General features: G+C 38.2%; 1 pseudogene; it reads right to left on the bottom strand.

Annotated features, from left to right (window-relative positions):
* Positions 1-3,116: 3,116 nt before the first annotated feature.
* Positions 3,117-19,602, bottom strand: part of LOC124235219 (60S ribosomal protein L17-like) — a 154,884-nt pseudogene continuing 138,398 nt past the window's right edge.

Below are 19,602 nucleotides of genomic sequence, written 5' to 3'. Positions count from 1 at the left end.
CTTTTGTATTTGGCACATTCAAAATTAAAGAGATTTTTAACCATCACATGCTACTATGAATTAAGGATGCTTAGGAGGAAAAAAAAAATCCCCTAGACAGTTTTTAATTCTTGACTGTGTGACTGTTTTTGAAATGCAATTTAAAAATGTTATTTATGCATTGAACAGCAATCCGGTGTGTTCTGATTCAACCTGGGAGATTATCAATAACAAAATATTAAGTTCTTTCAGAAACAGAGTTTTCATTAAATCCTCTTGGATGGGACATTTTGACATAGACCTTTCAAATGGCAATATATATAGTTTCACACAAAATTCAAGCACAGAAAGCAGGAATATATAATATATATAATAGGAATTTTACGCTCTGCTTTGAATTTTGGGAAAAAAGTAATATGTCTTGTATTTCATTTTTCTAATTCTTCACAAAATAAAGTGACGTTTGAGGAATTATCTGGAGAATTTTGGAAAGTGTAGCTCCTAAACATATGAACGTAGATTTTAGGGAATACAATTGAGTTTTTAAAAAGTGAAGGGGTTTATTTCTATCACTTACTACTCACTGCACTTTAAATACTTTCTGAGGCAAACAATTCAACAAATAGCTAACAAGCAAGATGGCAAGCAAGCAAGAAGTCTAGTCAATGATGAGCAATAAATACTGCCTTCCTCTCTTATTTTTTTTGTCATAAAGAAAAGAATGAATTTTCTATTCAGAAGCACAATAAAAGTGATTGGCTTGTATCTTTACTGCAACATTGTTAGTAACAGAGTAAAAAGCAAACAATCTTCAAGTCTAAGATTAGTGGTGCAGTGAAACAAAATATGGCCTATCCGTTTGAAAGATGATTATTAAAATGTTGATTTTGTACATATAGGTATGTACCTATGCATAAGTACATATATGACACGTAATACTATTGAAAAATACTTAGGATATAAGGTTATTTGAACAGAATTTAATGCAAAATTTAACATAAAGATTGATTTCCCTATATTTTAGAAAGCCACTTGAATATTTAAAGAATAAAATACTTGAAAAATACAGTAAAAACTTCTGACATTATCAAGACAGGTAGATGGTGAGTGTGATGGTTAATTTTATGCATCAACTTGACTAGGTGAATAGATGCCCAGGGAAACATTATTTATGGGTGTGTCGTGAAGGTGTTTCTGGAGGGGATTAACATATAATTTGTAGACTGAGTGAAAAAGATGAGTAGACATCCTCTAATCATTTGAGGGCCTGAATAAAACAAAAAGGTGGAGGAAGGAAGAATTTGCTCTCTTTTGCTTGAGCTGGGCATCCATCTTCTGCTGCCGTCAGACAAACGCTCCTGGTTCTCAGGCCTTTGAACATGGACTGGGACCTACACCGTCAGCTTCCCTGCCTCTCAGGCCTGTGGACTCAGACTGAATTACAAACCCAGCTTTCCTGGTTCTCTAGTTGCAGACCACAGACCGTGGGACTCCTCGGACTCTGGAATCATGTGAGCCAATTCCTACAATACCTATTTGTATGTATGATACCTATAATCTGTAATATATGTCATATATCTATATTTATAATATATAATATATATTTTTCCTATCGATTCTGTTTCTCTGGAGAGCTCTGACTCACAAAGTTAATAGAAAAACTGGTTAAAGCAGGAAATCATAAAAATGGATATATAAAGAGATTAATTTTTTTACATTTAAAATGTGCAAATGTATATCCATTCACTAATCTTTTGATGAGTCAAGGGCTTTCTGTAAGTCTGGGGCTTATCATTAAAGATTCAAATCGTCTTTTTTTTTTTTTTTTTTTTTAAGATTTTAGTTTTCCTTTTTCTCCCCAAAGCCCCCCGGTACCTAGGTGTGTATTTTTAGTTGTGGGTCCTTCTAGTCATGGCATGTGGGACGCTGCCTCAGCATGGCTTGATGAGTGGTGCCATGTCCACACCCAGGATCTGAACTGGCAAAACCCTGGGCTGCAGAAGCAGAGTGTGTGAACTTAACCATTCAGCCACGGGACCAGCTCCTCAAATTGTCTTCTTATAGGCCATGTGTATAAAACACATTACTTATGATTTTCCTTTAAAGTGAAAACTTAAAACACTAGCAAAGAAATTTGACTGCAGATTCTATGTTTTTGTCATGGTTTTTTCCAAATCATTTAAAGACATCTCACCATAGTTAGTTTGACAGCAAATTTTTTAATGCTTTTTATTTATTGAGTCTTATCAAAGGATTCGGCTCAATTTTCATAGAAATAACAACTCCCTTTCATGTCCATATGTTTATAGAATATCGTTACATTATTATTTAATTAAACCACTTTACTTAGTTGATATACATTATTATGCATTACAAACACAATCACAGCCAGTATCATCAGGTTTGGAAGCAACAGAATAATTTTTGTGTCTACCCTAAAATATCTATAACTAAGTAAAATATGCAGTCCATTCATCCAAATTCTACTAACTCTTCTGTTAATGGTCTAAAATTCTGAAAGCCAACAAGTTGTAGGCTGGCTGGACCCCACTGAAAAATCTTTTTTCTTCATTTATGAGTCCAGGGAATTCCATGGCAATAATTGCAACACAGTTTGAATAACTATTTTAGGAAGCAGTAAGCAACAGGGTCAGATTTGACTATGTCAAAGTCAGCACTTCGCAGCCATCAGAAATGGGAAGTACCCTGGGGCCAGCCTGGTGGCGCTGTGGTTAAGTTGTCACGTTCTGCGTCAGTGGCCGGGGTTCGTAGGTTCAGATCCTAGGCGTGGATCTACGCTTTGCTTATCAAGCCATGCTGTGGCAGGCGTCCCACATATAAACTAGAGGAAGATGGGCACAGAAGGCAGAGATTAAAGTGGAGATTATAAGCAGTGTCTCATCTTGAGGATTCTAAAATAGTGGCAAAAAGATTCCAGAGATACTGTCTAACTGCTACTGAGGCCCAAGGGACCAGTGCCCCGCAAGTGGGTCCTTTTGCCTGGAGCCTCCCATACCAATAGAACGAACCTGGGTTCGGAATAGCAGAGCAGAAACGTTATTCATTGATTAATGAATGGACAAGGCAGAACTCGTGCTCTAAAACACCTTCTCCTGAAGGGAAGGTGAGCAGGGTTCTTATGGGATGTGAAGGCGGAGGGGTCTCCAAGTCATCACTCTGGCGGAGGCATTTGGGGCATTCGCAGATCTTCCCTTCTTGCACATGGCACCTTTTACATATGTTTCCTTTTGCACATGGCACCCCATTGCCACCTTGGACCTTTCTGGTTTGGACCAGTTCTGCCGTTTGGCCATCTGGTAATGTTCTGCCTTAGTTCCTATAAGCAAGCACAACTTAAAAACAAGGCATTAGATGTGGAAATCAGTTTTAGGGACTTCTCTGGGTGACATCAGCAATATAAATAACCAGGAGATAGTAATGGTTTCTGTGATATATAGATCCTGTTGCCAAACAGAATCTCAGAATATTTAATGTCTTAATGGCATTCCCTTCACTTTGGAGTCAGGAAATGCTTCTAGCTAAGATCAATTTGGAGAGAAAGATTTTCTCAGAGATTTTATTTGTGAAAAGCTTTTAAAGTCAGTTTCCATTAATTCCATCCTCCAACTCAACTACTGACCAGGCCCACACTCAGGACACAGGGCAGGAGTGGGAAAGGGAGAGATTATTCTCTCTCTAAAAAACAAAACAACAAACACCCCTAAAACATTTTAAAGATAACAGTCACCACAACAGAAAAGCAAACAACAAATAAACCTTCTCTTGGCTTCACATTCTACTCCAGACCTGGCCTCAATTTTTAGCCTCTCTTTACAGCAAAATGCCTAGAAAGAGTTGTCATTACTTGCTATCTCCTATTCCCTTTCTTCTATTGTCTTTTAAATTCATTCTTAACACCCTCTAATAGCTTTCTCATCAATAGTTTGCTCAAACTGCTTCTGTCAATGTCAGTAATGACCGCCACATTGCTAAATTCAATGGGGAATTCACAGTTGACACGGCATTTGACCTATTGGCAGCATTTGATTCAGTTACCATACCGTCTCCTTTGATACACATTGTTTTCACCTGGCGTCTGGAACAACACACTCATAATTTACTTCTGTCTCATAGGCAGCTCTTTCTAAGTCTGCTTTCTTGGTTCCACAATCCCTAAACTCTGGAGTGCCCTAGGGAATAATCCTTGCACCTACAACTTCTCAGATGATCTCATCCATCCTCAAGGTTTTAAGTATCGCCTATATGCTGTTGATGCCTAAATTGGTGTATCTAGACTAGATGTCTCCTATAAAATCCAGACTTTAACTTCCTCTTAAATACCTGGATGTCTAATAGAAAACTCAAAATCAACACGTCCCAAACTGAACTCTTCATCTTCCCTCCAAACTTCTCATCAACCTTCCGTGTTTGAATATATGAATATTATGTTTCTTCATGTTGCTCAAACAAAAAATTTTGGACTTATCATGATTTAGGTATATCCCACATCCTATCTGTTCGTAAATCCTGTCATCTCTGCCTTTAGAATCCGAATGCTTTTCATCACTTCCTCTGCTCACCAACCTGTCTTTTGCCTGGATTTTTGCAAATAATCTCCTGAGTTTCTCTGCTTCTAGCCTGACCTCCTATCGTCTATCTTCACAGAGAAGCTATAGTGATTCTTTTAACAACGTGCAAGACCACGTTACTCCTCTGCTTGAAACCTCTGTTGGGCTTCCCACCTTGTGTAAAATAAAAACCCAAGTTTATAGCAGGCCTTTCAAGATCAGGGCCCTGCTCCCTCTTAGATCTCAGCTTGACCACTAGCTCCAACCACACTACCCTTCTTGCTCTTCTTTGACCTGAGAAAATACATTTGTGCCTTGGTGTTTTAGCATTGGTTGTTCCCTTAGCCTGGAATATTCTTCCTTAATTTTATGCCTATGAATAGCCTTTTTGCTGTTTTCAGGTTTTGCTCAAGTGATACTTCTTCAATTGACTACGCTATTTAAAATAACAATCCCTCCCTCTCCAGCATTATCTACACCCTTCCCTCCTTTATATTCCTCTATAGCATTATTTACCATCTAACATATGAGGGAATTGACTGTAGTGTGTGTTGTTGACGAAAATAATCCATAACCAATCTATAAATGAAAATTTGGGTCAGTTAATTCTGAGCTAAAATGTGAGGACCATGGCCTGGCGCCTTTCTTCCCAGAGGAAGGAAGGGCACCAAAGAAGTGGGGTGTATAGAGTGGTTATATACCCTCAAAGAGGATGTTTCACATAGGATTGAAATGTCCCTTTTACAATAGTTGCAAGACTGCTCTGTTGGCATAGTGGTTGATGGACACAGCAGGTAGGTCTGCTGTTTTGGTGGACACAGCAAGGTGGCAGGTCTGTTGTCCTGAGCTGAGTGGTCACAGGTGAACTGGGTGGTCAAAAGTGAGCGCAGCAATCAGTTCCTAGCCTAGAGAGAGATGCTTATCCCTAAGGAAATGCAAATGTAGGGGAAAGTTGCACCTTTACCTTAAGGGCATTTGTTCTTGCCATAGTAAAGGTTTAAAGCAGATGTGCAATGCATGCTTGGTGGCCACGTCAGGCCCTTTTGGCAAAACAAGTCAGGCTGAATTAAGTTTACACCAAAAGTCTTCCTCATATATTCCACTATATCCTATTGCTTGCCATTTCTATTTGTCAGTGTGTGCGTTTGTAATATAGAAGGACACTCTCCCTTTTGCTACTCAATGGAAGAAGCATAATGCTTTAATTTAAAATGATTGACTGGTTCGGGGATAGAGGAGTGGAAAGGCGCTTTTCCTGAGCAACACTGTAGTCACCCTGCTGAACCTGAACCATCAAAAAAATCGCCATCATTGGAATTTCACTTAGTCGACTTGTGATATACTTGACGAATAGCCATTAGGGTTCAGAAAATGTAGTTCTAGACAGCAATAATTCATGCTGAAATTTTCAAAACAGTTTTAAATAGTTATCTGACCATTTATAATTTTAAAAATAACTTTAAAACCAATAGTCAGTGATACTAATAGTTATCATTATTGAAAACCCTGTATGAGCTGGAGGATTTTTGCGCGTGTTTTTATATAAATATTATCTCGTTTAAACTTCTCACCAGCTCTTCAGTGTAGATGTTATTATCTTGATTTCCAAGGTCAGAGAACTGAGGCTCAGAGGGTTAAGGAACTTGCTCTATGACACTGGGTGAGAGGCAGGCCTGTCTGGCACTGGCCACGTGCTCTTCCTACTCACCGTAGCCTGTCATAGAAAAGAACAATGGGGATCAGTGGATGTGTGGAACACAACAGCCCATGGTTCAAATCGCAAGGTGATTTTCCATGTATTTTGGAAATATACATCTTTCCGTGTGTATTTTTACGGTCTAAAGGATAAAATGTTAACCTCTAGTGAAGGAAAATTAAATAGAACAAAGCAAATACGTAAATGAAAAATAACACACACACATACTTTGCAGGCATGATTTATGAAAAACATGTCTGACCTTCAAGAAATCATGTGCTAATGAACACGTGAGCTAATGAACATGAGTCACATTGTCTTTTTCTCTCAAGTCCTTATTTACATACAGATCTAGTACATTTACAATCTTATGAAATGTTATGTGGATATTTTTACCACCTTGTATTATTTTTAGCTTTACTGTCTATATGATGGGAAAATAAAAGAGGTTTTTTAAATCAAAAATAGGAGTTTTAAAAATTTTATTTCAGGGGGTTGGCCCCATGGCTGAGCAGTTAAGTTCATGCACTCTGCTTTGGCAGCCTAGGGTGCACCAGTTTGAATCCTGGCTATGGACCTACACACTGCTCATCAAGCCATGATGTGGCAGCATCCACATAGAAGAACTAGAATGACTTACAACTAGGATGTACAACTATGTACTGGGGCTTTGGGGAGAAAAAAAAAGAGGAAGATTGGCAACAGATGTTAGCTCAGGGCCAATCTTCCACACCAAAAAAAAGCATACCTTAAAAAAACAAAAAGTGAGAGCCAAGAATAGGTATATGGCATTGTTTCCATTATCACAACACATTTAAAAAAAAATTTATTCCAGCATGAGTGCTTCTCAATGTGTGGTCACTGTTCTTAATACCTATAGGCAAGAATGCATTTCATTGGCTGCTGTGCTGGACATTGAAGATGATCCCAAGGCAAGAGTACGAACTTGGTAGAGCTGCTAGTAATGCAGGAGACAAAAACACATTTCTTCATTTTTTTTAAACTACTGAGTCCAAGAACATAGTTTGGGAAGCCAAATACAATTCCACTGAAGAGTCATATGCAGGAAATGAGAGAGGAAAACAAAGCCCTGAATGAGAAGGATGCTGGTTGCATAAGAGATCTGTGGAATGCAGGATGATTGTAATGGCTATATGACAGTTGCAGCCACTATAAAATGTTACAGTAGAAAATTGTTGTTTAAAAAAATGCAGTGATTCAGTATTGTTGAATACAGGAATTGCCTTTAGTGGAAGGATATTTTGCTGCCTCATCAGACCCTGGAGGAACAGTAGAGGAAGAGAGTAGAAGAGAAGAAAACATGTATGGATGCCATGCCAGAGATGCTAATACAAGAATGCTGAGATGGAGAGAAGAAGCCAGTTTAATTAACCCTAGAAAAGTGCCCTGAATAGACACTTTATATGTATTTGTTCTGTGTATCTTTATGAATATATGGAAAATGTATGATAATAAACTGGATGAAATATGTTTACCTTCCTTAAAGTAGTATAAAGCGACTTACATTTGATTCAACTCAATAAACCCACTGCTGAGGGCATCTATAATGCAGCAATTGGGTTTGGTGGCCAACAATATAGGCAGTGGAATCAGACAGATCTCAGTTCTGCTCTTCAATCTGACATCCACCAGCTGGGTGATCTGGGGGTCATTCTTCATTGCTTGATTTGTCAGTTCCTCAGTCAATAAGCACAAGAAGGTAATTGTGAGGATTAAAACAGAATCTAGATAAAAAGTGCTTAAAGCTTAATACAATGCCTCTCACATAATAGAACTTGAGGAGATTTAGAAATTGTGGTCAATTGTTATATTGTACTGGCTTCCCTTTCACCTCCCTTTTTCCTTTAATTTTTTTCTTTTAAGTTAGAGAGTTTTCTGCTTACAAGTTGTTAGTTGCCTTTATTTTTGGAGTTAGGGACATTAAATCTTTTTGGGAAGAACATAACGAGAGAAATTGGTCATGTCAATGTGTTGTCAGGAAAGGGTGCAACTGGAGATTTCTTTGGCCTAACGGAAGCTGTCTCTCTCCATAACATTTGCAGTGTGGAGGTCTCAGATCGCTGAGGAAGGGGTGATCAAATTGGTAGTAAAACCAGGAAGCCTCCTGGGAAGAAACGGATTAAGACTCTGATCTTTCATTTTTTAAGAAAATCAGCTTCATTGAAGTATCATGTGCACACAATAAAACCCCCAATTTTAACCGTACTTCTCTGACTCTCGTTTTCAATGTTTAAACGCTGAGGTGGCATCTCTGACACACTCGTATGTGCCTGACTGCAGCCATCAAGCAGGAAAAGAGACCACGGGTCCCTGTGAGGAAACTCACCTCGCTGTAAAGAGAGGAGTAAGGATTAGTGTCTTGAAGACAATATCTGGGTCTGAACTGTGTTAGGGGAATAACTCCCTGTGGTCTGGGCAGAGGCTTAGGCTAAGGCTTGAAAATGCAAGTGTTCTGCCTGCTCCTCAGAGACAAATGTGAAAAATATACGAATGCATATGAATTTGAGATTCTTTCAACCAAAAAGATGTCACTGTGCAAAGGCTTCTTTATAGAGATACAAGGGAACAGTGACTGAATTGAACCACAAGAAGAGAGCCTTCCTTTTCTTTCCGTTTCCAGCAATAATAGCAATTGTAATAGAGAATGAAGATTTCAAGATACTGGAAAGCTTTTCAGTCCTTTCTCCATGAAGCATTTGTGTCCATGACTCATCCTTTGCACTGAGTTATCATGCGGGCATATGACCTTGTCTGGGTAAGCAGGGGGAAAACAAGAAAAGAACAAGGAGAATTTTTTGATAGTATATTGTAGGACTATATTTATACTGACTTAAATATTCAGAGACTGATCTTATTTTGAATCCGAAGATGACAAAATGAAATATACAGATCTCTCTATATACCATGCATACTCATATAATCATTACATTATTATTATTACTATTACTATTGTGATCTTTAGGGACAAATCTAGATGTTACTGAGTATGCAAAAAAGAACTAGACTCCCCTAACCACAAGGACTTTATAGTGTATTAAGTGAAATAGACATGTTTACAAACAACTTCTCATCATGTGAGTTGAGGCTACTGAGTTGGGTTGTGGACAATCCATAGTATTGTTACAAGCAGAAATAGTTCAAGAGGCATTCTCAGTGGGCAGTGGCATTAGCATAAGCAGAAAAGGAAGTTCAAAAATCAATTGGGAGAAGAGTGAAGGTCTGGGTGTGTCTGGCGAATGAGCAAATTCATCAGAGGTTAATGCTGGCGAGGGAATTAGTAGCCAGATCTTAGAAGGTGTTGGGAACTTGGGCTTTTACTGTTTGTGATGGTTTGCAAGCTGGAAATGGCATGATCTGAGCCATGCCTTAGGATGGTTATTTTGTCAGTCAATGTGTGAAGGACTGAAAAAAGAACACAGGGGAAAGAATGATTGGCTGGAGTTTATTGGCCTTCTGTCTCTCATTTGCTCAGATCTTGTGTCTCCATAATGCTTTCAAAAACTAGGACTTCAAATGCATCTCTCTGATGTGTGAAAACAGCACTAGGGGCTGGGCTGTTTGTGCCAGTTTTATGGGACCATAATCTGAATGATTTTGTGTAAATGTAAATACATATGAGAGAGGACATTGTAGGGAGTGTGTGGCTTTATGTTTTTCAGACGTTATTTCAAGCTTGTGAATAAGACTGTGAATAATATGGTTTGTAAGTCTCCCAACAGGAAATTGCTATCCAGAAATTAAATGAAAACATAAAAGGATCCTCAGAATCATCCCTCTTGGCAGCATAGATATACAGTATGCCTTGGTTAAATTAAAATATTTAATTTATTTAATACAAAGCCCATTGTAGATGGAGATACAAAAACAGAAGACCTAATAGAAAATTAAAATTCCAAGTCCTGTGCTAAGATCAGATATCTTACTGTTATGGTGTTTCCAGATGAAAATGGAAATTTTATGCTATAATGATAATTTTCTTATTCATTTGCCTAAAAATGTCGGCCATGGATACGGATCACTTTTTTACCCCTTTAGGTTCACAGACCTATTACAAAAGCCCCAAAGAGGTGGATAAAAATAGTTCGTTTCCAATGCAGTTAGATTGGAATCTAGAGCATCTTCTCCTAATTTTTTTATGAGACCTGAGGGGATCTTTTTCTGTACCATCCTCCAATGACAGTAATGACTCAGGGTCTCCAGGCCTATTTTTCAGTCACAACAGCTTATAATGGGGCAGCTAGACAGGGAAGCTACTTATGATGGCTGAAGTCACAGCTACCAATGACATTGAATTTCCCCCAAGGCATAGAACTCAGGTAAAAGCCCCATTCACTGGTCCCTATGCCATGCTATGTGACTGATTGTGTGTGTGGTTGTGTACTGGTAAATCTGCTAAGTACTACAGTCAGGGGCTTAGACATATAAGCTTTATGATGTATGATCTAACATTAGTTAGCTACTACTGAACAACAAATCAGCCCGCCACTTAGAAGCTTAAAATAATAACCATTTATTATTGATGACAAGTCAAACAATCAGCTGAGTGGTTCTGCAGATCTGAGCTGGGCTTGGAAGGGCTCTCATGTGTCTGTGGTCAGCTGTGGGTCTGCCAGGTGGCTTTACCGATCTTGGCTGGACTCTTGCCTATGTATGGGGACTAAGCTGGGACATCTTTGTCAGTTTGGCTCTCCTGCACATGTCTCATCTTCTAAGATGCTAGCTCAAGTATGTTCTAATGGCAAACCCAACGGAGGACAAGAGGGAGTGGAAGTCAACAAAGTCTCTTGAGGTTTTGACTTGGAACAGGCACCCCATCCTTTCTGTTGTTCTATCTGTGACAGCAATTTAAAAAACTAGTCTACATATGAGGAGTGGGAGAATAGACTACTCTTCCTGATGGGAGGAGTTGCAAAATCACATTGCAAAGGTGGTGGATACAAGGCAGGACGGAGAATTGGGGTCACTTCTGCAATTAATCTATTGCAGCTAGTAAAGAAAATTACAAAATCAGAATTAACAATTGTTTATTAAGCATCCACAAATCAAGTATTATTTCAATTTGCTTACTTCCACATTAAATAATAATAAATCTTTCTTCGCATTTGAAAATATCTTATAGGTTATCACAGTGCAAGAATTCCTGAGAATAGATGAGGCTTGTGATTCACAGTGTGGTGAGCATGAGTATACATCCTGTAGACTGTCAACTGCAGAGAGTGTACTGACGAGTGCCCGCAGCTGCTATGCTCTGGAAGACATCCCTGTGTTTGCACTGAAGCTACGTTTCCCATGAACTGCTCCCAACCAATGACTGAGCAAGACAGAGACACTAAAGCAGACCTGTTTCTGGAAGACAAGGGTCTCCTCTGATGGCTAACTTTGTGTTGAGAACTTCCCAATAGCTTTGCCAAAACTTTCTGAGTCTGCACGATAGTGTAGGAGGTTTCCACCCAACTTTCTCTTCCTCCCTCCTTCAGAGTCAGGCTGTAAGTGTCATCTGATGACTCTCCCAGCTTCTCCTGGTGCCCCTCTGCCCAGCCTCCCATTTTCTCTCACATAGGGGTTTTACATAATAAATTCCTTGCACATTTAGTCCTGAGTTGGCATTCACAAGGACCTTTCAGAGAACTTGCTCTAATTCACATAGCAAACCACAAATTAAGAAAATTATAACAAAGTCTTTCGAGTTGTTTTCACAGATCTATAGAGAGAGGTGTAGACATACATGTGTGTGTCTAAAGCTATATATCTATCTCTTGATCTCTTTGTATCTGGGATGGTAGGGTGTGGATAATATCTATATGTTTGATATTTTATTGGGTGTAATCTCCACAAAGAAAGAGTTCTTAGGGCCTATAAGGTCTTAAAGTGATTCTAGTGTGTGTATTGGGAGGAGTGAAGTGAGGTCAACCACTTATTGAGTTCCTGTTGTATTCTTGACTTGCTTCCATATGCAAAATATCCACAAATTGGAGTATGCTTATTTTTCCTGTGATGATTCCATGACTACTTTGGAACAGTTAGTCTCTTCTTTTTCCTGTGATTGGTACACTGTGTGCTTTTGTTACTGTTACTGTCTTTCTGCCGACTATCACTCATGTACTGATGTGACAGCTGTGTAATTCACCAAACTGTTGGCAGCCCTTAACAATCCAATAAAGCAATACTGCCTAATTGGTCCTGCTCATAAAACCCTTAGGGAGACTGCTGGAAAACTGGCTGTGATTGACTGAAATGAGAACAAATGCTCAACCTGTTGAACGGTGTCTCAGGCTATTTGCTATAACATATGTATGTGTCTATATAAATTTGAGTATATGATGTGTATGTATACACAGACACACATTTATATTATATATATATATATATGCCTCTGTTGAATTCTAAATATTTCAGCAACTTTTTGTTAACACAAGGTCCTTTCCTAGAGAACCATGGTCCTCTTTAGACATTACTAATTTCATTGCACAAAGAGAATGAAAGTCCCATCTAGGTAAAGGATGGAAAAAAAGATTCTGAGGCTCCTTCAAACTGGAGTTGTTTTTTCTAACAGTTTTATTGAGATATAATTCACATTCCATACAATTCACCACAATAAAATGTAAAATCCAATGGCTTTTCATATATTCACGGAGTTGTGCAACCATCACAGTAATCAATTTTAGAATATTTTCATCAGCTCAAAGAGAAATCCCACAGGCATTAGCTTTTGCCCTTTGACCCCATCTCCTCATCCCCACAGCCCTAGACAACCGCCAACCTACTATGGATCTGCCTATTCTGGACATGTCATATAAATGGAATCATATGATAATTCTTTCTTCGTGACTAGCTTTTTTCACTTAGCATTATGTTTCTCAGGTTTATCCTGCTGTAGCGTGTATCAGTACTTCATTTCTTTTTATTGCTGAATAATAGTCCATTATGTGGATATACCCATTTTATTTTTCCCTTGCATAGTTGATGGACATTTGGGTTATTTCCGTGTTTTGACTATTATGAATAATGCTGCCCTGAATATTTGGGTATAATTTTTTATTTGACATGTATTTCCATTTTTCTTCGGTATACATGAGGAGTAGAATTACTGAAGCATATGGTAACTCTATGCTTAACCTTTATTCTAGACTGTTTTCTGGTGTGGCTGTACCACTTTGCATTCCCACTATCAGTGTGTGAGGGTTCCATAGTCTCCTTACTAACTTTTTATTACCTGTCTTTTTTTATTCTAGCCTTCCTGGTGGGTGTAAAGTGGTATACTGTGGTTTTGATTTTCATTTCTCTGATGATGTTGAACGTCTTTTCATTGCTTATTAGCTATTTGTATATATCTTTGGAGAAATATTTATTCAGACCCCTTGCCCATTTTTAAACTGGGATACTTGGTTTTTTATTGTTGCATTTTATTTATTTATTTATTTTTATTCATTTTTCTTTTTTTGAGGAAGATTAGCTCTGAGTTAACTACTGCCAATCCTCCTCTTTTTGCTGAGGAAGACTGGCCCTGAGCTAACATCCGTGCCCATCTTCCTCTACTTTATATGTGGGATGCCTGCCACAGCATGGCCTGCCAAGCGGTGCCATGTCTGCACCTGGGATCCGAACCGGCGAACCTTGGGCCTCCGAAAAGCAGAATATGCACACTTAACCACTGCACCACTGGGCTGGCCCCCAATTGTTGAGTTTTAATAGTACTTTTTATATTCTAGATATGAGACTTCTTTCAGGTATATGATTTGTAAATATTTTCTTCCAATCTGTGAGTTCTATTTTCACTTTCTTTTTTTTTTCTTTTTTTTTGAGGAAGATTAGCCCTGAGCTAACTACTGCCAATCCTCTTCTTGCTGCTGAGGAATACTGGCCCTGAACTAACATCCATGCTCATCTTCCCCTACTTTATATGTGGGACGCCTACCACAGCATGGCTTTTGCCAAGCGGTGCCATGTCCACACCTGGCATCCAAACTGGTGAACCCCGGGCCGCTGAGAAGCAGAACGTGCGAACTTAACCGCTGCACCACTGGGCCAGCCCCTATTTTCACTTTCTTGATAGTGTCTTTGAAGCACAAAGGTTTTTATCTTTCAAGAAGTCCAATTTATCTATCTTTTGCTTGTATTTTTGTTGTGAAACCAGAACTTTTTAGAAGACTAACCAGCATGTTTTCTCCACATTGGGAATGGCTAGGTTTTCTCTCACTTAGCAGTGGTTTTATTAGTAGTGGATCCCTGGCACACTGTGTTAAGAAAGATTCTGAAGCTTATTCCACATTTCCTGAGGAATAGAGTAATGTTTGCCAAGGAGACAGGAATTGATAATATGTAACCTTTATTGCATACTGACATGATTGATATTTTGTAAAAATAACTATTATTTTCCTTGACAGCCTAAGAAAAGTTATGATATATAGTTCGAACAGGATTTTGATGAGAAGAAAAGTGAATCAACCTGGGCTTTCTCCCTCTTATTTTCTCTCTTCAGTCCTGCCTCCTGCTTAATATTATTCATTTATTTACTCAACAAATATTTATTAAGAATGTTCTAGACACTTGCAATGTAGTGAACAAGACAGGCATGAGCCTTGCCTACAATGAACCTGCATTCATTGGTGACCTCCACCTCCCTTGCACTTTTGGCCCGCTGCCTTTCCTCATCCTTGACCTCTGGATGCCACATAGCAGTTCTGGCGTGAAGATCTTAAACTGCTCGGTCAGCCCCCATCCTCTGGCCCAGGTGCATTATGCCATATGGCGGAACATACCATTTCTGGCCAGTACCTGACCAAGGCAAGGCAGAAGGTGAATGTGGTGAACAGTAATGCCCTAGGGAGTTGCTCAGAATAAGTGGAGTAGAATTAGAATATTCTAGTTCAAAGAGTTGGTTACCAGAAATGATTTCAACCCAGCATAGGCTCTGGTTTGTGGAACTGATGATAGCACTTCTCAAAGTCAGTCTAAGCTTGAAACAGATTAAGAGGGACTAATTGTGAATACATCTTGAAAGTGTTTTCCAAAGCCCTTTCCAGATTTATGCAATTTAATATCTGATAATTTTTTCAAACTGAAATTTTAAGATGACCAAGTGGACATAAAATCACTTCATGATAAATCTTATTTTTCAAAATCTTTCTTTTCCCAAACTTACAATCAGTAAGTAGTAGTAATTTCAAGAATGAAAATTACTTATTCTTACTACTGGTTAAAACCATTGCTCTAATTGAACACATCCATTTAGACCAGATCCATTTCTAAAAATGTCTGATCTCATAAGACTGAGAATGAGGTATGGTCTCACACGAGAACTCAAATTAAGCAATTTTAGAAATTCCTAACTTAGCCTGAGGCTTGATAATGAATATTACATTTAAACTTTTTTTGTACTTAAAATATTCCAGTCTTTAATTCATGACTCACTAATAAACCATTTCTTTTTAACAATGGATGTTAGCACTATCTATATTTTACTGGATCATCAAACAGAAAATGAAAAATTCACCCAATTACCTGGATATTTTCTCTTTTTTTTTAACAGTCATTTTGATATGATAACACACTCAGATGGTTGACCATGGATTTTTCTACGAATGAGAACATTTCAAGATTGTGATGATACTATGTAGCTCTTATAACTCTATACCCATCACTTTTTTTATTGTTTTTTTTTCTTCCCACTGGAGGTAATAAGATGAAACATAGTTGAACATTTCATTTTAAATTGTGTGGGTAGTCATAAACTAATAGATAGACACATAGACGCTTGATTGCTTCCATTTGTAATTTACACCTTTACCTGCAGGCAGGAAGCCATACTAGAAAATTAGAGAAGGGAAAGAGACGTGTGTTCACCTAGTTTTATCATCAGACTAATAGAGAGCTTTTTCGCCTTGTAATGTACTTTCCAGTATTATATCTTATCCCTCCAGGATTCCATTTGACATATGGAATTGAAAATAAGTCAATAACAAGCTCAGTGCTTGGGAAGATTATTTCTTTTCATTTTTTGCTATTTCATGAACACATTGAGAATATGTTTTTGATCAAGAGGCAGAGTTATATTTCCTATATTTGTATGGGAATCTGAGACTAATAGCCCTTGAATGGCTCAGTCGGCAAATCTATACTCATGCAGCGCTGTGTGAGGCTTCGAAGGAAATGAACTTGCTATATCTTTTTTAAAAAGATGATAAAATGTTACTAGGATTTGCCATCTTGAGTTTGATTTCCCTAGTTACAGTTAAAGGTAAACTTCAGTTTTTATCACAATCATATATTAAAAAAGTGAAATTATTTTCCAACTTCTAATTGACCAAAAAATAATCTTTTTGCTAGTTAGAAAAAAATAGGGAGGGCAATAAGCCTAGGTTTTCAATGTCAAACGAAATTTTCAACTGTTTAACCTCTTGATTCTAGGTAAACTGTAGAAAAAATATTTTCAGCTCATTGCAAAATTTAGATTAATTTAGTTTGGTTCGATTGATTTAGTTTGATATATAAACTCACAATATGATTTTATTTAATGAATGCTACTTGGTATAAAGAAAACAAAGGCTTAAGATTCACACACAGTTTCCCGATCTACCTCCACCATTAATTAGCAAGTCAGGAATTTTCTCTGGGCCTGACTTTGAATCTGTAAATTAAAGGGTGAGAGGTAACGAGGTAATAGGAGGGGCCGGCCGGTGGTGCAGCAGTTAAGTTTGCACGATCTGCTTCAGTGGCCTGCAGTTCCAGTTCTGATCCTGGGTATGGACATGGCACCGCTTGACAAGCCATGCTGTGGCAGGCATCCCACACATAAAGTAGAGGAAGATGGGCACAACTGTTAGCTCAGGGCCAGTCTTCCTCAGCAAAAAGAGGAGGATTGGCAGCAGATGTTAGCTCAGGGATAATCTTCCTCAAAAAAAAAAAAAAGAAAAGAGGTAATAAGAAATGATCTATCAAATCCCTCCAAATGGAAATTTCTGTACTACCTAGAATTTTTCTTCTGAAGTTGCCTTCATCTTATTTTTATCCCATTCTTCTAGCTTTTACTTAAAAATTCAAAATTAGGAGGTTTCTGAGCTATGCTGAGATTGTTTTAAATTTCCATTCTGATGTATTTATTTTTACAGTAAAATTAATATAAAATAAATTTGATCAGATTTATAAATAACTATTATGATTCTAAACTACTTCTACACTCCTTGCCCCTTTGTGTTCCCTGCTCTTAATGCATCGTGGGGGTTCCTCTCTCTGCCAGGGACATCTACCTAGGGGTAAACCTTTTAAATTGACAACCCTGAAGAGAGAACGGAGAGGTGACCAGAGACATTCTGGTGAGTCAATTTTTCTGAATAAAAAGGCATCTATTCATCCTGTGCAGTGAGGCCCCCTGGCTTTTGCAAATCTGGGTTCACAGTCAGTTGTGGCGCCATTCATCCACCGCCTGTCCCCTCCCGCACGCAGCAGTTGGGGCAAGACCACTGAGCAAAGGAGCGTCTTTGGAACTGAAGAGGGAGTCCTGGATTATTTACGAAAATGACATTTTCAGCATCTAAAATGCTGACAGCTGGGTGATTTAGCTCCCTCTCTGGAATCGTTGCCTTTCGTCTCAATGGTGTCTCGTCGCTCTCCCCCAGCTATCTCTCCCTAGCACAGATGGTAGTTCCAAAGATGTGAACGTAAGGAGAGAGCCCTGGTGCTATAAAAATAAGCAAGATGGTTTCCCCTCTGGGTTTTTCTCACCAATGCAGCCATTGCTGCTGTCATGTCCTTTTTAAAAGGATGAAGGATAGTCGCGGGAATAGCGATGATAGAAAAAGTCAATGAATAAATAATATTGTAAATATAAAAGTTTTTCTGTGCCGGAGCTGAAGACTTTTTTCTTACTTTTAAGTGCGAGTGTAACTTTTCGTTTAAGTGATGGCTCTCTTCCTTGATTTGAAGGACACACACTCACACATTACTTAAAAGTCATCTTTAGAACTGAAAGTACCTTATTTTAAAACCTATTGGCACTTTCACTGTTTTTCTCAAAGGAAGTTAATGATGCTCAATACAAGTTGTTTTTTTCCGTTATTTGTTTTTAGCTCTAGTCATCCCCATCATCAGCTGTCAGCTGATCATAGGGAATATGAAGCAGTCCCCAACAGCTCTGTAAAGGGCAAAGATTATTGGTAGATTTTTATATTCCTTCATAAAGATTCTAGGTTTCAAAGGTACTTTCTAGTATACTTTAAAAATGAGGAGGAAAATAAAAAAAACCCACGCAACTATTGAGGGATTGATAGGGGTCAGTTCTGTTTCTGCCTTACATTTATTTCAGAGAGAATGGGGGAAGAATTGGGCAGATTTGGTGTTATCACAACACACAGAGATGGTTCCGGCGGGATAGTTAGGTTCAAAGGATCATTGCCCTGTCGCCTGAACATCAGGGAGAATTTGGCAGGTTGGAGCAGGTCATCCTTTATTGGCCAAAGGGAATTAAATTGACTGATAAGCCTAATCCAGGATTCATCACTAGCAATGATAAACGATTTTATTTTTAAAGTGTCATCACTCAGTTGTTTCCTATTGGAAGAGATGTGGGGTTTTTTTTCCCCTTAAATTGTTGGGAAGTAGCATACATAGCAGAAATAACATTTTTTAGACTAAGATAAGGCCTGTGTTCCAGTAGTGTCTCCGCTTAAAAGCTGTGAAATTTTGGTCATACTATTTTACCTGTCTGTGTCTTATTTTCTTAATCTGTAAAATTAGCATGATAATACTTGGTCCGCTTACTTCACAGAGATGATATATGATAATATATGTAAAATTCCTTTGTGAAATATAGAATTCAATATACATATAAGGTGTTACTAGTGCTGAATGGTTAGAACATCTTTGTATGTCTCCAGGTTGTAATATTTTAAATCCCTCAAAGGACATAAAGCAAGATTGTTTTAATCATAGCATCAATACAATTTATAATGACAATTTTTCCATAATGCTTGTGCTGAGGATTGTACATCAAGCTATTGGTGAGTTTACAGGACCCTGGAGGTTTAGCTTTAGTAAGAGATCATCTGATTCAAGAGTTCTCTGCCTCCCTAGACTTATATTAAATCAGAGGATTGGAAGAAAATCTACTGTTTGATGAAGAGAAACAGAATCTTGCCACCTCTAAAATAATCTCAAGAGTTTGGGAATATTTACCTAGTTCTCTCAGGTCTTTATTTACCTTGTAAGCATGCTGGTAAGGCTAGTAGCAAAATTTTTTATTTTATTTTATTTTTTTATTAATGTTATGATAGGTTACAATCTTGTGAGATTTCAGTTGTACATTTTTGTTAGTCATGTTGTGGGTACACCACTTCCCCCTTT

Source organism: Equus quagga, chromosome 2 (genome assembly GCF_021613505.1).
Source record: "Equus quagga isolate Etosha38 chromosome 2, UCLA_HA_Equagga_1.0, whole genome shotgun sequence".
In the NCBI taxonomy this organism is placed as follows: Eukaryota; Metazoa; Chordata; class Mammalia; order Perissodactyla; family Equidae; genus Equus; species Equus quagga.
This window is presented reverse-complemented; position numbering and strand designations above follow the sequence as displayed.